Source organism: Oryctolagus cuniculus, chromosome X (genome assembly GCF_964237555.1).
Source record: "Oryctolagus cuniculus chromosome X, mOryCun1.1, whole genome shotgun sequence".
Taxonomy (NCBI): domain Eukaryota; kingdom Metazoa; phylum Chordata; class Mammalia; order Lagomorpha; family Leporidae; genus Oryctolagus; species Oryctolagus cuniculus.
Window position 1 is genome coordinate 58,347,329 of NC_091453.1, and position 24,399 is coordinate 58,371,727.

The following is a 24,399-nucleotide window of genomic DNA, read 5'->3' on the forward strand; positions in this document are numbered from 1 at the left end:
GAACCAACGGCAAAGGAAGACCTTTCTCTCTGTGTCTCTCTCTCACTAACTCTGCCTGTCAAAAAAAAAAAAAAAGTCATATCAAAGTATTCTCCATTCCGACATGCTTCATTTACCAGAATCTAGCTAATGGTATGTGTTGGAATAGGAATGGCTATGTGGAGATTTGTTAGACATTCATCACTGGGGTTGGGGGGGGGGAGAAGAAAATAGTATATTCAGCTTGACAATATGTTGGCTATTAAACTCTGAATTTTTAAAGAAATTGGCAGGTTTGTTAAGGCTTTTTATAACCATTCATTTGAAAAGGACTCCACTTTCTTTGGAGTCCAGATACAATATTTTATAAAGCTTATTTTTTCATACTCACATATCATAGTTCAAAGTTGACTTTGAATTCAACCAGTATATTTGCCAGCTCTTCATCAAGCAATAATCCATCACTTCCCATGTGGTGGCCTTATTTTTAGTGTGGAGATGCAGCAATTAATAAACACCCAATTTTGGCTCTGTAATGCACAATGGACTTAGTGAGGTAAACATGAAAATACAATTTTAGGGCACTGTGTAAATTGGCATGGAAAAGTGTAAATAAATTGGTTTAGATAAAAGGAACAATTGACACTCTTTAACAGGGTCAGGGACACTTACAGAAAAGTTGATGTTTGGGCAGTGTCTTAAGGGATAAGAATTTTACAGAAAATTGGGTGTGTTTGGATTTTTGTCCATGAAGTAATTCCCCGATATTTATTCATGGAGTGCTCTTTTAACTTGTTATGGTTTTAAATGCATTCTTATATAAATGTAACATATATTTTGAAAAATTAAAAAAAACTTTTATGATTGTTTAAGGAAAACATAGATTAATCTCACTCTTTTAAAATAATGCAGTTATTCATAGAGTTGACCTCCTGATGAAAAACAAACAAACAAAAAAAAAACACCACAACTCTTCCTGTTAATTAGTTGTTACTTCAGGGCAATTGACCACAGAATGGAGTTGATGTGTTGCTTTTCACATGTAGAGGCAGCACACTTGTTAGACACAATTGGGTCCTGCAGGACACAACAAATGAAATCCTTCCTACATCTGGCAGGTAGTATATTCTTTTTTTTAAAAACTGTATCTTTTTTTAATTTATTTTTATTTATTTATTTATTTATTTACTTATTGACAGGCAGAGTGGACAGTGAGAGAGAGAGACAGCGAGAAAGGTCTTCCTTTGCCGTTGGTTCACCCTCCAATGGCTGCCCCAGCAGGCGTGCTGTGGCCAGCGCGCTGCGGCCCGCACACCACGCTGATCCAATGGCAGGAGCCAGGTGCTTCTCCTGGTCTCCCATGGGGTGCAGGGCCCAAGCACTTGGGCCATCCTCCACTGCACTCCCGGGCCACAGCAGAGAGCTGACCTGGAAGAGGGGCAACCAGGACAGAATCTGGCGCCCCAACTGGGACTAGAACCCAGTGTGCTGGCGCCGCAAGGCGGAGGATTAGCCTAGTGAGTCACAGCGCTGGCCTGCAAGTAGTATATTCTGGATGAGAAGAGCAAATTTCAGGAACAAAATTACCTGGATTTAAATATCACTCTATCACTATTAAACTTTTTATTTCTCAACAGTTTTAAATTTGCAAAACAAAAACTGTAAAGTTATGCAGAGTTCCCATATATTCCACACCCAGCTTCTTCTGTTATTAACATCTTGCATTATTGATTATTAGTATATTTGTCACAATCCATAAACTATACCCATCTTCCCCTAATTTTTAATTAAAACTCCTTCTTATACCCTCCCCCAGCAACTTTTAATAATCAATATTCTGTGTTTCTATTAAGGCTTCTTTTTTTCTTTTTTACCTCCCATGCATAAAAGAGAACATGCTGTATTGCAGTGTTTTTCTGTGTTTGACTTATTTACTAGTAACATGATCCTGGCCAAGTCACTTCCAATCTGAGTCAGAGATGCCTGGCTTTTTGGGGTGACTTTTAAACATTTTATTTAAAACTTTGATTCACATGTAATTCACATTTTAAGAAGTACAGTGCAACATTTCAACACATATGCATAGCTTAAACCAACTGTGCCAGCCTGACTTCTGAAAGATACTTGTACCTCTTTATATACACTGATTAAATCTTCATAGAATCCATGGCACTTTATCTGACACATAGCACTGACCGCAGTGGTCCATTTCATTGATTTGAATACGTATAAACATTTTCCTTTTGTCTTCAAAGTTAAACCTACATCATCTTCTGAATTCTAACATTGTTATCCTAATTAATATATTTTATACTTCTCTGCAGTACCAAGCCAATTTCTCTAGAGATGAGTTTAAAAATATAATAGCACAAAATTGTGGCTACTGACAAAAAGTTAAAGTAAAATGATGCATGTTGAAGTTAAAATCCAATGTAATTTTCTCACCAGTGGAAACAAATCTCCCTGATTATATAAATCCTTCTCAGTAAGTTCTTATTGCTTAACAAGTTATTTGTTGCTGTTTTTCTTAATGAAAATATGTACAAATAAGATCCAGGTAAACATTTAAAACATATATGTTAAATAGCCTAGATGGCGATAATATCAATCAATTTAATTTTAATAAGAAAGGAATAATAATATATTACACATGTACAACTATAAATTTTTCATAACACACACTGAGGAAATTAAAAATGTAACAAAAATCCCTTACCTCCACAGATATGTGCTTGTCACATTCAAAAATCTTTGATTGCCTCAAATTTTTGCAACAAAAACCAAAACCAATATTTGATATAGGCAAGGTTTACAGCAATCAAAATGTGTATAACTATGCAGGATTTATAGCTATTGGACACATCTAAATATTAAATATATGCTAGGGGATTTTATCAGATGGTCAGATATCAACAACTAGAGGATCTAGTAACAGCTAGATCATAAATTTTTTTAAAAATTGTTGATTTATTTGACAAGCAGAGAGACAGGAACAGAGAAAGAAACAGATAGGAGGTCTCCCATCTACTGGTTCCCTCCCTAAATGTGCGCTAGTTAAAGCTAAGCCAAATCAAACCCATGAACCTGGAACTCAATCCAGATCCTCCGTGTGAGTGGCAGGAATCCAGCTGTTTAAATCACCATCACTGGCCTCCACGGTCTGCTTTAGCTGGAAGCTGGAATTGGTGGCAAAGCTAGGAGTTAAACCCAGCCCCTTTAATACAGGATGCAGGCGTCTCAAGAGACATCTCAACCACTAGGGCAAATGTATGCACCCAAAGTATCATACATTTTGATTGTTAAGGCACATGTTCACTTATTGTGTAGATGAAAATATACCTCCCTTTCTTGAGTTAAGCATTGCACTACAAGGGGGGCTAGAGTCCTTAAAAATTGTTGACAATAATATACAGAAATCTACACAGTTAGCTGATTTTATAAGGTTTACTTCTCAGTTCAGAAGTGATAACTTTGGCACATATAATAAATTACCATAAAAGCTCATGGTAGCAGCACTAATGTAAAAGTGACAATGATGCATACCAGGTTGCTAAAAGTCAGGAATGGAGTGAAGCTGAAGAAAAAAAGGACAAATTCTATAGGACCTTAATGCAATATTCATACTTTCCAAAGGCAAACACTAATTTGCTGCTTAATCTATATATCAGGCTATGAATATTAAAGAATCTACATAATATACCAATTCTTTTTCAAAATATTTTACTTGTTGGGAGAAAAGGGCCACATTAATAAAATAGAAATACTGGTTTATTATATCCAGCAATGGTGGTGAGTCTTTCATAACTTTGCCCAGGGCACTACTATCACTGCCAGTAACAAAAAATTAGCAATTGAGTTTCTGTGAACAGCTATCATTTACTTTAATACTTAACCAAAATATTGCCTTAATTTAGCTGCAGCACAGAACTTTCTATAACACTTTGTGAAAACTTAGAAATATCTATTCTATTTTCCTAAGAAGAAGAAAAGAATTTTAAAATGCTTTTCAATGATTAATTCCTTGGGAGGTGAACTGCAAAGATGGCACAGATATTTCTGAATTAGTCTACATTTAAAAAATCAATAGTATTTATATATTGTAAAGGTCACTTTACTTCTGGATATATTCTAGACAATTCTACTACCCCCTCCGTACTTTTGTAGCCAGGAAACTTAATAGACATTGTATGGTCTACTTTAGAGTAACTACACATCAGTGACCACAGGGGTAGTCTGCTAATTCCCTATGACTCTAGGGAACGAACAGGGAGTACAAGTATGTGACATTGTCAAGTCCAGTTGGGGTAAGTGAAGATAAAGAAATTAAGATGCAAAGAAAAGGGTTCTATGGAGTTCTATAGAGACAAAGTATAGAATGCAGTAAGTTGTTGATTACCAACTTTCAAACAGCTGATTACCAAGTAAATGGATCAAATACTGTTTATTCAGTAAAAAAATGTAGAATTAGAAATATGTATAGGATGTTTTGACAGGACAAAGGACAAGTATTTAGTTTGGAATTTGGAAGTGGGGAGAACATTAAATTGAAGACTGATTATTATGGGGAATGATGATTCCTAAACTATCTTGGTGATATCACTTTACCTCTTAAAAAATCTGGTCTTTACTTACATATTTAAAATGGGGTGATTGCAAAAAAAATCTTCAGGGCTGGCATTGTGATGCAGAGGGTTAAGCCACCACCAGCGACCTCCATCCTATATGGTCTCAGATTCAAGTCCCTAGATGCTCCACTTCCATCCAGCTCCCTGCTGATGTACCTGGGAAAACAGCTTGAAGATGGTTGAAATGCTTGGATCCCTGTAACCACATGGGAGACCCAGATGGAATTCTAGGCTCTTGAATTTGGCCTGGCCTAGCTTTGGAAACTAATATGCCATAATCCAGTAAAGCTATAACTATGACATCTAAAGGAAAAACTAAATCAGTTTTTTTCTATACAAACTCCATGGAGTGCTAAATGCAAAATGGTCTACCAACAAAAAAGTTTGAAAATTTTCATGCAATGTATGTTCTCTAAGATTTAGAAAGTACCTTAGCTAAGTTAAAACTCCTAAGCAACCTCATGGTAAAGAAACCAGTTTAACATTTTTAATAGTGAATTTCCTAAGCTTATATGAACAAGTAATACTTTTGAAACTAAGAGTTATGAAGAACTCTTTCTCAAAAACACTGAGCACAGAGCACATGATGATGAATTCACTATAAAGTAAAATATCTAAGAAAGCTTACAACAGGGCATTCCAAAGTTTCTGAGTTTTAAGTCTGTTCGGCTTTTTACCTGTTGTTAGTGTAGGGTGATGACTTCCAAAATCCTTTCATGCAGAGATAAAATTTGGCAGAGCTTATCTTTAAAAAAGTACAATAAAACTTTAGGTAAGTATTCTAGCCAGGCCTATTTGTACAAAATAATTGGACATAACATGCTATAGATTTAGGTATATAGTGGCATTTCCCCCCAACCTCCTTCCCACCCACGCTCTAACACATCCTCTCCCTCCCTCTGGGATTCCCACTCTTAATTTTTACAATGATCTATTTTCAGTATACTTAATGATCATACAGTTAATCCTACTCTAAGTAACAGAATTAACAAGAGAAATGAAACGAAACAAAACACTATTCCTCAATGGAAGAGACAAGGGCTATAAACAATCATTGATTCTCAAAATGTCTCTTTCATTCCAATACATTACATTTCAGGTACTCTATTAGTTACCTCAGATCAGGGAAAACATATGACATCTGTCTTTTGGGGACCTGCTAATTTCACTAACTGTAATGGTTTCCAGTTTCAACCATCTTGTTAGAAAAGACAAGATTTCATTTTTTCACAGCTGAGTAGTACTCCATAGTGTATATATACTGTAATTTCTTTGTCCAGTCAACAGTTGATGGACATCTGGATTGATTCCACATCTTAGTTATTGTGAATTGTGCTGCAGTGAACATGGGAGTTCAGATAACACGTTCATATACTGATTTGTTTTGGTTTGGGTAAATTCCTGTAAGTAAGTGGGATGGCTGGATCGTATGACAGGTCTGTATTCAGATTTCTGAGGTATCTCTATACTGTCTTCCACAGTGGCTGCATCAGTTTAGATTCCCACCAACAGTGGACCAGGGTACTTTTTCCCCACATCCTCACCAGCATTTGTTGTTTGTTTTGTTGTTTGTTTTCTGTATGAAAACCATTCTATCTGGGGTGAGGTGAAACCTCGTTGTGGTTTTGATTTGCATCTCCCTGATGACTAGTGATCCTGAACATTTTTACATGTGTCTGTTGGCCAATAGGATTTCCTCTTTTGAAAAATGCCTGTTTAAATCCCTTGCCCATTTATTAACTGGATTGTTTTTTTGTTGTTGCTGAGTTTCTTGAGTTCTTTATAGATTATACATGTTAACCCTTTATCAGCTGTGTAGGTTGCAAATATTTCTCCAATTCTGTTGGTTGCCTCTTCACTTTGCCATTTCTTTTACAGTGCAGAAGCTTCTTTGCTTGATGTAATCCCATTTGTCAATTTTGGCATGGATTGCCTGTGCTTCTGCTGTCTTTTCTAAGAAGTCTTGCAGAGTTTCATGCCAATTTCTTGCAGAGTTTCCCCCAGTAGTCTCTTATGATATGATGGTATTGGGTGTTAGATTTAGGATTTTTATCAATTTTTGGTGGATTTTTGTGTAAGGTATAAGGTAGGGGTCTAGTTTCATACTTCTGCATTTGGAGATCCAGTTCCAGCACCATCTGTTTAAGAAACTGTCCTTGCTCCAAGGATTGATTGTATCTCCTTATCAAAATAAATTGGTCTTAGATGCATGGATTAATTTCTGGAGTTTCTATTCTGCTGTATTGGTCTGAAAGTCTGTTTTTGTGCCGGTTCCAGACTGTTTTGATTACAAATGCAATGTAGTATGTCTTGAAATCAGATATTATGATGCTCCCAGGTTTGTTGTTGTATAAAGTTGCTTATCTTTTCGGAGTCTCTTGTGTTTCCATATGAATTTTAGCATCTTTTTTTTCTAGATCTGCGAAGACTGTTGTTAGTATTTTGATTGGGATCACAATGAATCTGTAAATTGCTTTTGGTAGTATTGACATTTGATAATGTTGATTCCTCCAATCCATGAACATGGAATAGTTTTCCATTTTAATGTAATCTTCTATTTCTTTCCTCAGTGTTTTGTAATTTTCATCATAGAGTTGTTTGACATCATTGATTACATTTATTCCAAGGTATTTGATTCTTTTTGGACCTATTGTGAATGGGAATGAACTTAAAAGTTCTTTTTCAGTCATGACATTGTCTATGCATACAAAGATTATTTATTTTCCATGCTGATTTTATATCCTACCACTTTGCCAAACTCTTTTATGAGTTCTAATAGTCTCTCAGTGGAGTCTTTAGATCCCCTCTATATAGGATCATGTCATCTGCAAATAGGGATAGCTTAACTTCCTCTTGCTCAATTTGTACCCCTTTGATTTCTTTTTCTTGCGTAATGGCTCTGGTTAAAACTTCCAGGACTCTATTGAATAGCAATGGTGGGACTGGACATCTTTGTCTGGTTCTGGATCTTAAGGGGAATGCTTCCAGCTTTTCCCCATTCAGTAGGATGCTGGCTATGGGTTTGTAATAAGTTGCCTTGATTGTATTGAGGAATGTTCCTTCTATATCCAATTTGTTCTAGTTTTTCAACATGAAAGGATGTTGTATTTTATCAAATGCTTTCTCTGCATCTTTTGAGATAACCATAGTTTTTTTTTTTTTTCCCTCAGTTAATGTTATCTATCACATTGATTTGTGGATGTTGAACCATCTCTGCATACCAGGGATAAATCCCACTTGGTCCAAGTGAATGATCTTTATGATGTGTTGTTGGATTCGATTAGATAAAATTTTGTTGAGGATTTTTTCTTTTCTTTCTTTTTTTTTTTTTTTGAGGATTTTTTCATCTAGGTTCATCAGGGATATTGGTCTGTAGTTTTCCTTCTCTGTTGTATCTTTTTCAGGTTTAGGAATTAAGGTGATGCAGGCTTCATAGAAGGAGTTTCAGAGGATTCCCTCCCTTTCAATTGTTCTGAATAGCTTGAGAAGAATTGGTATTAGTTCTTCTTTAAATGTCTGGTAGAATTCAGCAGTGAAGCCATCTGGTTCTGGTAGAATTCAGCAATGAAGCCATCTGGTTCTGGGCTTTTCTTTATTGGGAGGGTCTTTATTACTGATTCAGTTTCTGTCTTGGTGACATTAGTACATTTTTATCAATGAAACTCCAAGCCCTATTTGGAGTCCCTGTGTTTCAGCTAATTTCCATTTTCTTTTCTAGGACATTACATTCAGTCATGATTTCTATTTATTCTCCTCTAATCTTTGACAGTTTCTCAGTCTGTCCTTGTATTTCATGATCTTAATAGGTTTAAATATCAGTGATCTGTTATTTTTCAAACTATTACTCAGTTTGATGTTTTTCTCATGATTACACTCAGCTTGTTGATCCTCAGGAAGAACACCACAGAAAGATTCCCTTTCTCATTGGCTCATATAAGGCATTGCTTTGTATCAACATGACATTGCTGTTGATGATAACCTTCATCACTTGGCAAAGATGGTGTCTGCCATATTTTTCCATCATAAAACCACTGTTTTTCCCATTCCATAGTTACTCCTTGGAAGTGAGTAATTAACTACAGCCCATATATAAGGAGAGAGGAATGAAGCCCAATTCATGAAATAAGACTATACAAGAATTTGTGCACTAATTTTAAAACAACCCCATGATAAGTATTAAAATTTCAGAGATAGTTTTAAACATTTTGATTTGTCTTACTTTTTAAGGTTTTATTTTATATTTTAATTGATTAATAATTGTATATATTTATGAAGGACAGAGATACTTTTGAAGCTATGCAAAATCCTGTTTCTCCTTAAGGGGTTCCCCATTTAATTTTAGTACCCTTCAGTTTATCTTGCCTGTAATAATTGTTAGCCAGTGTTCTAATTGTGATTTTCTGATTTGTTTTTCTTCCTTCCACATTTATTAGTTGGAATTTTCCAGTGAGGATGTTTTGTTCCTTATTCTATATTTACTTGTGGAATCAATTACTTATGCAAGCATGGACTCCAGAACACTTGTTTTATGCTGATTTACAATTCAATACTAATTTTATTTATTTATTTATTTTTGCTGCTCAAAATCTGCCAGCTTTGCTCAGAAGCTCTTTCAACTTGGACCCTTTTGGCACTTGGACATGTCACCTTCCTTTTTTAAAAAAGCACTCAATTTGTTAAGTCAACAACAGGAGTCACTGTGCACTTACTCCTCATGTAGGATCTCTGTCCTTAATGTGTAGTTCAATGTGAATTAATGCTATGACTAGTGCTCAAACAGTATTTTGCACTTTGTTTTCTGTGTGTGGGCAAACTGATGAAATCTTTACTTAATATATGCTAAATTGATCTTCTGTATATAAAGATAATTGAAAATGAATCTTGATGTGAATAGAATGGGAGAGGGAGCGGGAGATGGGAGGGTTACGGGTGGGAGGGAAGTTTTGGGGGGGAAAGCCATTGTAATCCATAAACTGCACTTTGGACATTTATATTTACTAAATAAAAGTTAAAAAAAACAAAAACAAAAACAAAAAAAGCACTCTTAAAATTTTTGGTACTGTAACATTAACATCTTGACATTTATCAGCCTCAGCCATTCTTCTAAGGCTGATATTTTTATACAGATAATTTTTGATCAAGGGCCAGCAGACATTTTTAAAGGCCCAGATAATAAATATTTTATGTTCTGTGGGTCATACAATAATAGCAACCAAACAATGTTTTTGTAGCACCAAAGCATGGCTGTGTCTCATTAAAATTTTATTTATAAAACCAGCAAGAGGTAAGATTTACTCCATGGACTTCAGTTTAACTAAAACTTGGTTTAGTCATCAGAAACTCTAAAGTGAGAGCCAGCGCCGTGGCTCATTAGGTTAATCCTCCGCCTGCGGCCCCGGCGTCACACATGGGCGCCGGATTCTGTCTCGGTTGCCCCTCTTCCAGGCCAGCTCTCTGCTGTGGCCCGGGAGGGCAGTGGAGCCCTGCACCCCCATGGGAGACCAGTGAAAGCACCTGGCTCCTGACTTCAGATCGACACAGCGCACCGGCCAAAGTGGCCATTTAGGGGGGTGAACCAACAGAAAAGGAAGACTTTTCTCTCTTCCTCTCTCTCTCTAACTCTGCCTGTCAAATAAAAAAAAAAAAAAAGAAACTCTAAAGTGAAAGTGATAAAGACAATGATTGGAAAGACCCCTTGAAAATGAGGTATGTTTCATTTGTAATCTTGAATACCAAATTATCTATTTTCTTTCCTTTCCCTCTTTCTTCTCCTTCTATTATTCCATTATCTTTATGTCACAGCTTTTAGGCTTGAGCACAGTCCTTCAGCACTGTGATTCCACCCCCCCTCCCCCACAGCATTTCCTGTTGCTTTTCAGTATTGCAAGTTTCTATTGACTTAAACTCAGAGATAGATTCTTTCCTCAGTTTTGTCAAGTCTACCAGTCAGCTCCCTCAAGGCGTTCTTCACAGATGTTACATTATTTTTGATTCAATCATTTATTTTGGATTATTTCTTAGGATTTCCACCTCACTGCTTGCATCTTCTCATCTGCTCTTACATAGTGCTTACTTTAACCATTGTTGCCATTACCGTTTTGATCACAGTTGTTTTAAATTCCAGTCTGATTGTTACAACATCTCTGCCATGTCTGGTCTCTTCAAATTGTGTTTTGCCTTTCTGTATGCCTTGTAATTTTGTCTTGCTAGCCAGACGTGCCATACCAGGTAAAAGGAACTGCTGTAAATACCCCTTAATTACATAAAATGTGGGAATAAGAAAACCATTTAATAGTCCTATGAGTAGGTCTCAGTCTATTAGTGAGATTGTGTTTCTAGACTGTGATCTTCCTACTTTTTTCCCTCTTTTAGGAAGAATAGAATTGGTAGAGCAGGCTGGCATTGAGTGTTTCCTTTCCCTCAGGTCAGTTAGGCTCTGATTACACATCAGCACGTTAAGTTTTGGCCAACTAGCTTTATACTTAGGACTCTTTTTCTCCTGTCCCTGGTGGAAGCATGAGGACAATTTTCTCTAATATTTATTGTGAGAACTGTGTCAGGTTCCTGGAGGTAAAACTCAAAGTATGGAAGCCCCCAAAGGACTGGATTCCTCAGGAGATTTTAACTCTTATACCTGTCCACACTGAGCCTCTAACAGTTGGTTAATTATGGTCCCTATTATCTTACCTGACACTGGTTGTTGCTTCTGGTGAGTCTCTTCTCCAGTACACAATCACTCCCCGTATTTATCTTTCCCTGCAATCTTGGTGGAAGTGGTTTGGCCTGTGTCCTTACTTTTCCTAGTGATCCAAGAAGAGTTCCTGAGTTTTAAGTCTGTTTGGCTTTTTACCTGTTGTTAGTATAGGGTGATGACTTCCAAAATCCTTTCATGCAGAGATAAAATTTGGCAGCGCTTATCTTTAAAAAAGTACAATAAAACTTTAGGTAAGTATTCTAGCCAGGCCTATTTGTACAAAATAACTGGACATACCACGCTATCGATATAGTGTACACTATATATTTCTACCATCTCAAATTCAACCTATGTTAGAAGCTCTAACCTACCTCCTTCACATTGCCTTCCTTAGATATTCTAATTCACAGATCCTGCTTAACCTTCTGTGATTGTATATGGTGTGCTTCTGAAGAAATTGTTTGAAATGTATTAATATATGTAGCTTGATTATTCTTTTTTAAAGATTTATTTATTTTTAAAGTCAGAGTTAGAGATAGAAAGGAAGAGAGAGAGGGAAGGGGAGGGGGAAGCAGAGGGGGAGAGAGAGAGAGAGAGAGAGAGAGAGAGAGAGAGAGAGAGAAACTTCCATTCCTGGTTTACTCCCTAGATGCCTGCAATGGCTAGCACTAGGCCAGGCTGAAACCAGACGATGGGAGCTTTATGTGCCACGAGGGTGGCAGGGGCCCAAGTATTTGGGCCACCTTGTCCTGCTTTCCTAGGTGCATTAGCAGGGAACTGGATTGGAAATGGAGCAGTCAGGACACAAACAGAAACTCATGGATGCCAGCATCGCAGGTGGCAGCTTTCTCCACTAGGCCACTACAGCATCCCCCAGCTTGATTATTCTAGACAGTTTGAATCCAATGATAAAAACAACATACTTGGAAAAAAATAATGCTCCATTCTTAAAATGGGAATAATTAAACCTGCCTTGTGTTGCTACTGTGATTATTGTATGTGAAAATGTATGAAAACTCATTTTTGTATTTCAATGACATGATAAGCAGTTATTCTGTCAACAAATATTGAGTACTTATTACGTGCTAGCACTGTGGATGCAGTAGTGATTAAGATGGCTCCTAGCTGGGGTAGAGTTTATACATCAGGGGGAGAGGCACACAGTAAAGCGATAAACAAATAATTGAGATACGCTGTGATAAAAAAAAAATGGTGTAGACAGTGACCTAATTTGGGAAAGCATCTATACCAAATGTTAAACATAGAAACCCTCTCTAAAGAAGTGATATTTGAATTAAGAACTAGATAATGACAGGAAGGAATCTATGAAATTTTTTTTTTTATATTTTTTTTGGACAGGCAGAATGGACAGTGAGAGAGAGAGACAGAGAGAAAGGTCTTCCTTTTGCCGTTGGTTCACCCTCCAATGGGCGCCGCAGCCGGCGCACTGCGGTCAGCGCACCGCACTGATCCGATGGCAGGAGCCAGGTACTTCTCCTGGTCTCCCATGGGGTGCAGGGCCCAAACACTTCGGCCATCCTCCACTGCACTCCCTGGCCACAGCAGAGAGCTGGCCTGGAAGAGGGGCAACCGGGACAGAATCCGACGCCCGGACCGGGACTAGAACCCAGTGTGTCGGCGCCGCAAGGCGGAGGATTAGCCTAGTGAGCCGCGGTGCCAGCCTGAAAATGTTTTAAAAAATATATTCCAGGAAAGGCCACCGTTTCCCATAGTGTCCACCTGACTCCAACAGGTTTCCCTCTTGGTGTTCAGTCAGTCGTCACCGATCAGGGAGAACATATGGTATTTGTCCCTTTGGGACTGGCTTATTTCACTCAGCATGACGTGTTCCAGATTCCTCCATTTTGTTGCAAATGACTGGATTTCGTTGTTTCTTACTGCGGTATAGTATTCTAAAGAGTACATATCCCATAATTTCTTTATCCAGTCTATCGTTGATGGGCATTTAGGTTGGTTCCAGGTCTTAGCTATTGTGAATTGAGCTGCAATAAACATTAGGGTGCAGACCTCTTTTTTGTTTGCCAATTTAAACTCCTTTGGGTAAATTCCAAGAAGTGGGATGGCTGGGTCGAATGGTAGGGTTATCTTCAGGTTTCTGAGGAATCTCCAGACTGACTTCCATAGTGGCTTGACCAGTTTGCATTCCCACCAACAGTGGGTTAGTGTCCCTTTTTCCCCACATCCTCGCCAGCATCTGTTGTTGGTAGATTTCTGCATGTGAGCCATTCTAACCGGGGTGAGGTGAAACCTCATTGTGGTTTTGATTTGCATTTCCCTGATTGCTAATGACCTTGAACATTTTTTCATGTGCCTGTTGGCCATTTGGATTTCCTCTTTTGAAAAATGTCTATTGAGGTCCTTGGCCCATCTCTTAAGTGGGTTGTTGGTTTTGTTTTTGTGGAGTTTCTTGATCTCTTTGTAGATTCTGGTTATTAACCCTTTATCTGTTGCATAGTTTGCAAATATTTTTTCCCATTCTGTCGGTTGTCTCTTCACTCTCCTGACTGTTTCTTTTGCAGTACAGAAACTTCTCAATTTGATGCAATCCCAATAGTTGATCTTGGCTTTGACTGCCTGTGCCTCCCGGGTCTTTTCCAGAAATTCTTTGCCTGGTTTAGTTCTGTAATTGATGCACAGTTATTCTTAAGTGTTGAAAATTAACTGAAATGTGATCCCTATTGAACATGGGAGTGGGAATGGGAGAGGGAAGAGATGTATAATTTGGGACATGCTCAGGCTGACTTGCCCCAAGTGGTGGAGTTGGAAGCATACCAGGGGATTCCAATTCAATCCCATCGAGGTGGCATGTACCAATGCCATCTCACTGTTCCAGGTGATCAATTTCAGTTCACAGTTGGTCATGGTGGAGGGACTGGGAGTCAAAGGGAGCACATAAACAAGTCTAGTACCTGCTAACACTAACCGATAGAATAAATAAAGGGGAGAGTGATCCAACATGGGAAGTGAGATACTCAGCAGACTCATAGAATGGCAGATGTCCTAAATAGCACTCTGGCCTCAGAATCAGCCCTAAAGGCATTCGGAGCTGGCTGAAAAGCTCATGAGAGTATTTCAGGCATGGAAAGCCAAGACACTCTGGCAAAAGATCTCTGCGAGTGAGATCCCAGTGGAAAGAACAGGTCATCAAAGAAGGAGGTACCTTTCTCTGAAGGGAGGAGAGAACCTCCACTTTGACTATGACCTTGTCTAAACAAGATAAGAGTCGGAGAACTCAGAGGGCTTCCATAGCCTTGGAAACTCATGACTGGAGCATAGGGAGATTACTGATGCCATAGACAGGAGTGTCAATTGGTAAAGTCAACAACAGGAGTCACTGTGCACTTACTCCTCATGTAGGATCTCTATCCTTAATGTGCTGTACATTGAGATTTAATGCTATAACGAGTACTCAAACAATATATTTCACTTTGTGTTTCTATGGGGGTGCAAACTGTTGAAATCCTTACTTAATGCATACTAAACTGATCCTCTGTAAAAAAAAAAAAAAAGAAATTATCAATTCCCAACTTGACTCTCACTGGGATTAAACATGACAATAGGTCTGCTCTGATTTCATCATCATTTAAAAAAAAATCATCTATTATTTTTCACTTTATGTTTCTGTGTGGGAGCAAACTGTTGAAATCCATCCTTAATGTATACTAAGCTGATCTTCTGTATATTAAGATAATCGAAAATGAATCTTGATGTGAATGGAAGGGGAGAGGGAGTGGGAAAGGGGAGGGTTGTGGGTGGGAAGGACGGTATGGGGAGGAAGCCATTGTAATCCATAAGTCATACTTTGGAAATTTATATTCATTAAATAAAAGTTTAAAAAAAAGAAAAAAAAATATATTCCAGGAAAGGAATAATGACAAAAGCAACAAAGGCAATGATAATACTGGATTTTATTAAACACTCACTTTGGGCAAAAACTGTATTCATAATTTTATATCCATCATTTCATTAAGTACTCAAATAAATTGTTTTAAATGTTATTGCTCTTATTTGGAGAACAACAAAACAGGTTCAAGTTCCAATTTGTTCAAGAACACACACTGATCAATATCAGAGCCACTATTCAAAATTAGGTCTGTCTTTCTTCTTAACACCACACTACACTCTATATACTGTAAGTTATAATGCGTGTATTCTTCATCTTCTCTTAAAATATTATAAATTCTTGCATGGCAGGAAGTATATCATCAATTTCTTTGTGTTTTAGACAGTGATGAATGTGAATAAGCATTTTCACACAATGCATGTTGAATCAAGAAAGGCAGATTGCCACATAAGTCAGCGTGGTTTAGAGAAATAAACACTGGCTGACCCTGAGTTCAAGAAAGTGACTGCGGACTGTGTACTTGACTCTATTTCAGGAGATGAGTGAATAGCTATGTAGCCTTGACCAAATAACTTAATCTCTTGTCCTCAATTTCTTCACAAGTAGCATAAATGAAGAAGGGTTTGAAAATAGTGACCAAAAGACCTTTCAAATATTACAGAGATGAAAAAGTGTTAACAATACTTGAGGCAGAAGGTAAGCAGAATGTTACTTGGCAATTTCTCTGGCAAATGAAATTAGGTTTCTTTAGTTTGAGAACTGTACACTATTGAGAACTGCTTTATCAAAAATCTTTCTTTTTCTATTTTCTTTCTGCTTACTCCAATTTCTTTTGTCTTATGAATTTGAAATGTAGTGGGTGGAATATTGTATGGGGTGGAGAATATGGTTAGGTTGGCATAAATCAAACATACTTTATTATTCTTTTCCAAGTATCAATTACAGATATAAGTGAGTTAGCAAGATGGATCATTGGGAATGCTTTACAGCCTTAGAGAAGATGTTTCACAATGTAAGGGTTAGTACTAGTATCATCTGTATCCCCAAAAGACTAGAGGTCCAATACTGTACAGAATGGTAGGAAAAAAAGCATTCAGCTCTATGTAATTCTTTATTTTGATGGTTATTTTAGGAATTTAATTTAATGTCACTTATTCCTCAATCTAGTGAGTTTTTTTTCCCTCAATAACATCATTTCATGTTTTAATAATTTCATGATACTATTACTTATACAAACATTTCTGGTACTGAACTGTTTTGTAAATTAAGTGTAATCAATGTAATTATTTGTTATTCTTCCTTTCCAAGTCATGTTTATCTCTCTAGTTTTAAGGGTTACAAAATTTGGGAGATGAATGGTGTTTGGGTATTTATTTAATGGAGAAAATACGTCATAGACATTTTATTTTGCTCTAATGTTTTGTTATTTTTGATAATGTTTCATACATAGGATCATAATACTTTACATTCTTGATATTTAAGTTTGAGAGATGTTTTCAACTGTTAGAAGTAAGTCAATTACATTAGCATGGTGTATTATAGTAGGCTTTCCAACAAAGTGAACTGAATGGTAATTCTGTTCTCAGTCTTTATAGTCATGACTCCAAATCACCTTAACTAAATTAAATTCTCTGATAATCATTTACTAAGAAAGAAATATGTCTACAACATATAAACAAGGCTTAAGTTGGGCAAGATATCAGAGTTTGCTTTACAAAAAAAGTAAGAATTATGTTGGAAAAGATTATGGCCGTGAGATCCAGCTCTTTATTGAATGATGCCTCATAGCAGCTCTGGAAGTAGAGAAAGGAGGTGAACATTTACTGAGCACTATGTGGGGTACAGTGTTCCTTTTAAAATGTGTCACCTTCATGTACTCCTTCAGGCTTTCTGTCATGCTCTGAGTTACTAACATATTTCATGTCTTCACTAAAGTTGATGTTATAAATATTCTCTGAGCCTGAGAACCTAGTGCTAGAAATAGCTCTCTAGTCTAGAATACATCCATTCATCCTTGGTAGTAGCTATTTTATCAGCAATGGAATCTCAAGCAGTATCATGTCATGGGAATGAACGTTGGCTCTAGCATCAGACTTTAGGGTTCAGGATTTGGCTCTTATCCCTTACTCATTGCATGATCATGTGTTTTGGTTTCCTCTTCTGTAAAACTGAGGCAAGAGCAATATATGTCAATTAGAAATATGGGAATTAAATGAATCATTGAAATAAATATCTGGCCATTACCCTAGCAAATAGAAGGGTCACCAGTACATGGCAACTATTGCTATTTGTCATGGAGACCATGTTTATCAACCTTGCTTATGAAGAGTTTGTGACAATCATTTTTAGATGCCTTGTAGAAATCTTAACTATGCGTATCAATTATATGGAACTTTGGGTCCAAGAACAGTCATAAACTTTGATTTTCCTGAACAAAAAGGAACTTCACAAGAAAGATATGTTGTAGGTCACACTTTAAAAAAAAAAAGCCTACTAATTATGTTTCAGAAGGAACAGGAATTAGAACATTCCCAAGGATTTCATTTGAAGGTCAGTGTATCCTATTCTCCATCCTTATTTTCTTCATTTTGGATTCTAATTCTACAAAGAAAAAGAGAGTCTGATGGGTGGTGCCACACTTCTCCCTCACTATTCTTGGGCTGAGAGGATTGAAGCACATTGATGGTGCCACCTGGCCTGCATATGATGGTGGAAGTGCAGCTTCCGAAGGAGAGCAGAAGAAATACTGGGCAGACAAAAGTACAACACTGAACACAGTATGTCTGTGACATTACTCCCATTTACCAGTCACTTTAGAAGTGAAAATCTTTTGAGCTTGACTTTACACTAAAGTTGATTTTATAGGATAAGAGCAAAAATCAAAATCATTGATTGGCAACATTAAGTACACAATAATGAGCAGTAAGGAAGCTCAGAGTAAATTAAATTCAGAGAACTTCTGCATATAGAGTGGTTTCATTTATCATAAAGCCAAAGATTGCCATTTAAAAGATACCAAGCATATTTTACTAAACACATATATTTGATAATGTTTGCTAGAATTTCTTTCTTGAAAAACTCACAATTATCCATTTTTTAAATTTGAAATCATAATGTATTGTAGTTTTCTTTTTCTGTTATTTTCTCATACCCTTTATCATTTTCCTAGTCTTGAACCATTTGACAATTCATTTTCTTTCTTTCTTTTTTAAAGATTTATTTATTTTACTTGAAAGTCAGAGTTACAGAGAGAGAGAAGGAGAGACAGAAAGAGAGAGAGAGAGAGAGAGAGTCTTCCATCCGCTGGTTCACTCTCCAGTTGGCCACAACGGCCAGAGCTGCGCAAATCCAAAGCCAGGGGCCAGGAGCTTCCTCTGGGTCTCCCAGTCGGATGCCGGGGCCCAAGGACCTGGGCCATCTTCTACCGCTTTCCCAGGCCCTAGCAGAGAGCTGGATAGGAAGTGGAGCAACCAAGACTGGAACTGGCGTCTGTATGGGATGCCGGCACTGCAGGTAGCGGCTTTACCCGCCACGCCACAGCGCCGACCCTGACAATTCATTTTCCATGTCACCTTTGAGAGCCTTGAGAGTCCAAAGAATAGAGGAATTATACAAAATAAGATTCATAGAAAGTAGAATGTTAAGCTGTCACTTAGGATGTTGGTAACCTGTATCAAAGTGCCTTGCCTCTGCTTTCAATTCAGCTTCCTGCCAATTTTAGCTGAGAGGCAGTGGATGATTACTGGAATATTTGGGCCCCTGCTGCTCACATGAGTGACCCAGATGGAGATCTGGCCTCCTGATTTAGGTATGGTGTAGCCCTTGCATCTGTGGCCATTTGGAAGTTGATCAGTTGATGGAAAATTTCTCTCTCTCTCTGTCTCTCTCTCTGACATTCTGCCTTTCAAGTAGATAAAAATAGATAAGTAAATATTTTAAAACAGAATGAATTTTTGATTTCCCAGGGAAGTTTTATGTTTTATAGAGCTCAGGATGTTATTTAAATTCATAGTTGATATGTCTATAAAATAAATAAATAAATAATATAAAAGGAAAGAGTAGCTATTGAGCATACTTTTGCACTAGACTCATTGTGCTAGGAGCTTGGAAGTAGTCATTTGTAAGTAAGATCTGAAGAACAATTATTTTGGTTTCTTTTAATACTGCCACTTAAGACCTTATTATGTAGTTTATAATGAAGTTGTTATTTTTAATTGCTAGAAATGATGAATTATATTAATCACTATTTCTTAGAGTTCTTGATTAGAACCAGATACCTTTCCTCTTAACCACATATTGTCTGTACAAAGAGTCCAGTGGAGAATATAGCTTTTGGTGCCATCTGACCCTCAGACTCTGTCTTACTGTAAGATTGTGAGTTAGATAGCTTCATACATGCAAAATAGAAGCAGTAAATCCTCTCTCATAGGATTGTTGTGAAGACTGAATTTAATATTTTACGCAAAGTTCCAACCATTGGACTTGTCACATTAAAGAAAATCCCCTAAGGAATATAGATTCAGGATCATTGGATAACTAATAAATAATTTGAATCACAAGACAACAATTGATTCAATAGTTTAAATTATAATTGTCCAGCCGGCGCCGTGGCTCAATAGGCTAATCCTCCACCTTGCGGCGCCGGCACACCGGGTTCTAGTCCCGGTTGGGGCGCCGGATTCTGTCCCGGTTGCCCCTCTTCCAGGCCAGCTCTCTGCTATGGCCAGGGAGTGCAGTGGAGGATGGCCCAGGTGCTTGGGCCCTGCACCCCATGGGAGACCAGGAAAAGCACCTGGCTCCTGGCTCCTGCCAGGATCAGCGCGGTGCGCCGGCTGCAGCGGCGGCCATTGGAGGGTGAACCAACGGCAAAGGAAGACCTTTCTCTCTCTGTCTCTCTCTCTCTCACTGTCCACTCTGCCTGTCAAAAAAAAAAAAAAATTATAATTGTCCAACCACTGCTGCAGTACATTAACATGATCCCAACCAATCAAATAGCAAAATCCTTTGAACATAGCCAAGAAGACTGGACTCAACAGAATTCTGAATACAAGTACTTTCTTGAAAGTGAATGGTTTCTATTCAGCTCCTATTGGGTGCAATGACGGTTAAGAAAGCAATTATCAAACTTCTGTACCAATTACCAGCAAAACTTTTGCTTAAAATGTTGATTTCATTCAATTTAAAAAAATATTTGATATGATAATTCTTAGCTTTATCAAAACTTTCCATAGACCCTGTCCTCTACACACCCATTCATGCATTTTCTGTTCCCATAAACATACAGAATATTTTCCCAAAATATTTCTAGTAAAATTCTCAAAACTTCTTCATATTATATAGATACATACACATGACACATTATGATATCATAAGTTAATCATTTAAAGCTCTCTCACTTACATATTTTGAACACAACCGAGAATGACAATGCCTTGCTTCCAGATACAAGAGGTTTGCAGGTGTTATTTTAATAGCAGGAAGAAAACTTTCATGAGATTTGGAATGTATGCCAGCCACAGAAATTAACCACACTTAATTTCTTTCCAAAATTTCCTAATGTTCAGAAAACCAGCTAATGTTTTAATTTCCACCACATCACCACATTAAAAAAAAGCATTGCATTACATTCTATGTCATAAGCAAGAAAAAAAAATCAAAGGATTTGAAAATCATGGAGACATTTAATACAAATACCTATTGGATTATTGTAATACAATACATTTACTTTTGTAATTAATAGTGGTTTCAAGCCTGGGTTCACAGCATTTTTACTGTTTTTACTATTCTGTATGTTCTGTACTCAGAAGTAGAAAGAAAGCATTTAGAATTTAAGTGTGGTGTACTATCATTTAATGCCAGAAAAATTGAGCAATTGGTGTAGCAGGTAAAGTTACCGCCTGTGATGCTGGCACTCCATTTGGGCGCCAGTTCATGTGTCCCAGCTGCTCCACTTCCGATCCATCTCCCTGCTAGTGGCCTGGAAAAAGCAGCAGAAGATGGTCCAAATACTAGGGAGTTAATTAGTGGGTAGAAGATATTTGTGTGTGTGTGTCTCCCTCTATATCCGTAACTCTTTCAAATAAATAAATGCATTTCTAAAAAATAAAGTTTATGGCAGAGTTTATAGCAGAGTTAATTTCACATTTATAAAGATTGGTGCAGACATCTATTCATCCTTAATTTTATAAGAATCATATTTTGAAGTTATGTATATATATATTGCTTATATATATAAACAATTTAACTACTTACAAAAACAAATACCATTCAGAGAATATTTTATTTGAAAGCATTTCAAAGTAGATGTAGACAGTAACCATCATCCTTATAATATTAACTAAGTGTGTATTACTTACAAATGAGTATATTGTTCTATATAACCACAAAACAACTATCAAAATCTTGGGGTAGGTGTTTAGTTCATTGGTTAAGTTGTTGTTTGGGAAGCCCTCATCCATATCAGACTGCTTAGGTTCAAATTTGGGCTCTGTTCTCCATTCCAGCTTCCTGGTAATGTGCACTCTGGGAGGTAGCAGATGATGGCTCAAGTACTTGTGTCCCTGCCTCCCATATGAGAGACTTGGATTGAGTTCTTTGCTCCTGGCTTTGGCATTACTCAGCCCTGGCTGATCTATTTTGGGTATCTTGGGAGTGAGCCAGCACATGGGAAATATCTCTTTCTGTCTGTCTGTCTGTCTGTCTCTCAAATAAATAAATAACAGACATTAACTAATTTAAAAATTCCTTTAAAATTTTACATTCTTCTTGTCCAACTCTGGAATCAGTCATTTCTTTAAGTAGCACTGGTTTCTTTTATTGTAAGATGATTTTTTTTGCAACCGAGATGTAGAATTGAGGCAGGAGCAAGGACAGACTCTGAAACAGCTTAATCAGTTGAACTTGTTTCTCAGAGGATGCTCCTGGAATGCTTATCTTGCAACATCGTACTCAGAGGAAATCATACCACCTTGGACAAGGAAAGCTGCAAGCAAACAGTCTGAGACAGGCCTTTGAACATAAAGTTTATGCAGATGTGTGTTGCTTAAGCAGGAAAGGCTCTACTAGGTCCCCCCTCCCCTTCTCCCTATCCTGGACACTACGCTAACCCTAATTGTATAAGCCCTAACAAAGTGCTTCTAAGACGGTTTCTTTAGTGAACTAAATCTTTCCATTGTTTCCTTTTCTTGTCACAAGTAAATGGTCATTTGCCCTGAGCAACTCCCACTGGAGGCTGATTATTTGGTGATACCCCAAAAGAACAGACTCCTCTGTCTGCTAACATTTGAAAGTTGGGGTTTGATTGTTATTTTGTAACTTCAGTCTGCTTCTCCAAGGCCAGGTAGAAATGTTAATATTTACAAAGCCAGACAACAGTTAAAATTATTATTAGTTTTTTATATCTTTCGGTAGAGTTGGCAACTAAACCAACTGCTCCTACAATGGAGGATGAAAGAAAGGACCTGTATTGATTACTGTTACAACCTGATAGCTTTAGAACTAATGATTCCATAGGAAATGCTATGTAAAGGAAAAAAAATAAGAGGAATAATAAGAGCTAAAACTCAACTGGTGAGGTGATGGGAAAATTATTTTAAATTTGTATCTTTGCAAAATGGCACAATATAAAAATACACAAAAAGTTATGTACCTGTACCTCAGTACTGACTGGGGATTGGTCCCAGGACCCAAGTGCAGATATCAAACTCCATGGATGCTCATGAGCCTTATATAAAATAGCATAGTATGTATATTCAATGCATGCATTATTCTCCCACATACGTTAAATCATATAACGTTATTTATAATACCTAATACAGTATAAATGTAGATGCCCTTTAAATAATTTTTATAATGTATTTCTAGGGAATAATAATAAGAATTTCACAAAATACATGTTCAGTACAGATGCAATTTTAAAAAATATTACAGGTCTGCAGTGTGTTGAATCCATAGATGAGGAAGTAGCAGATACAGATGGCCCACTATACAGTGAAAAGTAAGTGTTCCTTTTCTGACTCAAGTTCATGTGAGGAGGCTATCATTGTTACCAGATTTTTTGGTGTGTGTGCATGCACATGTATGTACCCATTCAGACCTAATCTATGTATTTCCAAAAAGAAAATGTGTGTATATCAGAATACATTTAACTGATGCGTACTTTATGGAAATTTTAATTTGGTCCTTTATTCTGTTAAAAGAACTTCACAGTCATATTCTTTCCTGTACATATATAATTTTGCACAATGTATGTGACTATGTATACATGGATAATTTGCTGTCTCAATTTTATCAAAGCTTTTGATATTTGATAATTTAATAAGTGACAAATGATCATATTGATTTTAAATTTACATCTTTCAAAAGTAATGTTGAGCATTTATTTCTGTATTGTTTCTTAAGTGTCCTTGGCAGTTCTTTGTGTATTTGCTATTCTCTTTTGTTTATTTTTTGAACACAAATCTTTCTTTTTTGAATCTTAAGAACTTTTTGTAGATAAAGGAAGTCAGTATTTGCCACTTGTATTGAGTTGCAATATTTTTCCAGTCTGTTTTATGTAAACTTTTTTTAATCTTTTTCCACTATAGACAGTTTTAAAAATTTTTTTTAATTTTTAAACATGTATTTATTTATTTGAAAGGAAGGGTGAGGGAGATTATACATACACACATATACACACATATTTTCATTGTTGGCTCATTTTCCCAAATGCTGGCCCAGCAGCTTGGGCTGAGCCAGGCTGAAGCCAGGAGCCAGAAACTCCACCTAGACCTGTCACACAGGTGGGAGGAACCCGAATATTTGTGTCGTGATCCGCTGCCTCCCAGCAGCATTAGCACGCAGCAGGATAAGAAGCATGTTGTAGCCGGGACTCCAACCAGCCCTGGATGTAGTATGCGGGAGCCCCAAGCAGAGGCTTAACTCATTTTGCCACAATGCCTGCTCCCCAATTCCTTTTAAAAATTTTAATGTAGAATTTTGCTACACTAGCTACAATTGTGGTACACCACTGAGAAAACTATGAAGGCTTACCTACTCAACATGCTTGGGATTTCATATTATAATGAATAAAACCTAGCAAAATAAGTCTAACACTTAGTGATACACATCATTGTCCTTGTTCTTTGCAGTATTTATGCTTTAATTCCACAGTTCACATAAATGATTTTCATAATACTTTTTACCATGCCAAAATAACTAATTATAAGATAATATTTCCTGGGGCCGCCGCAGTGGCT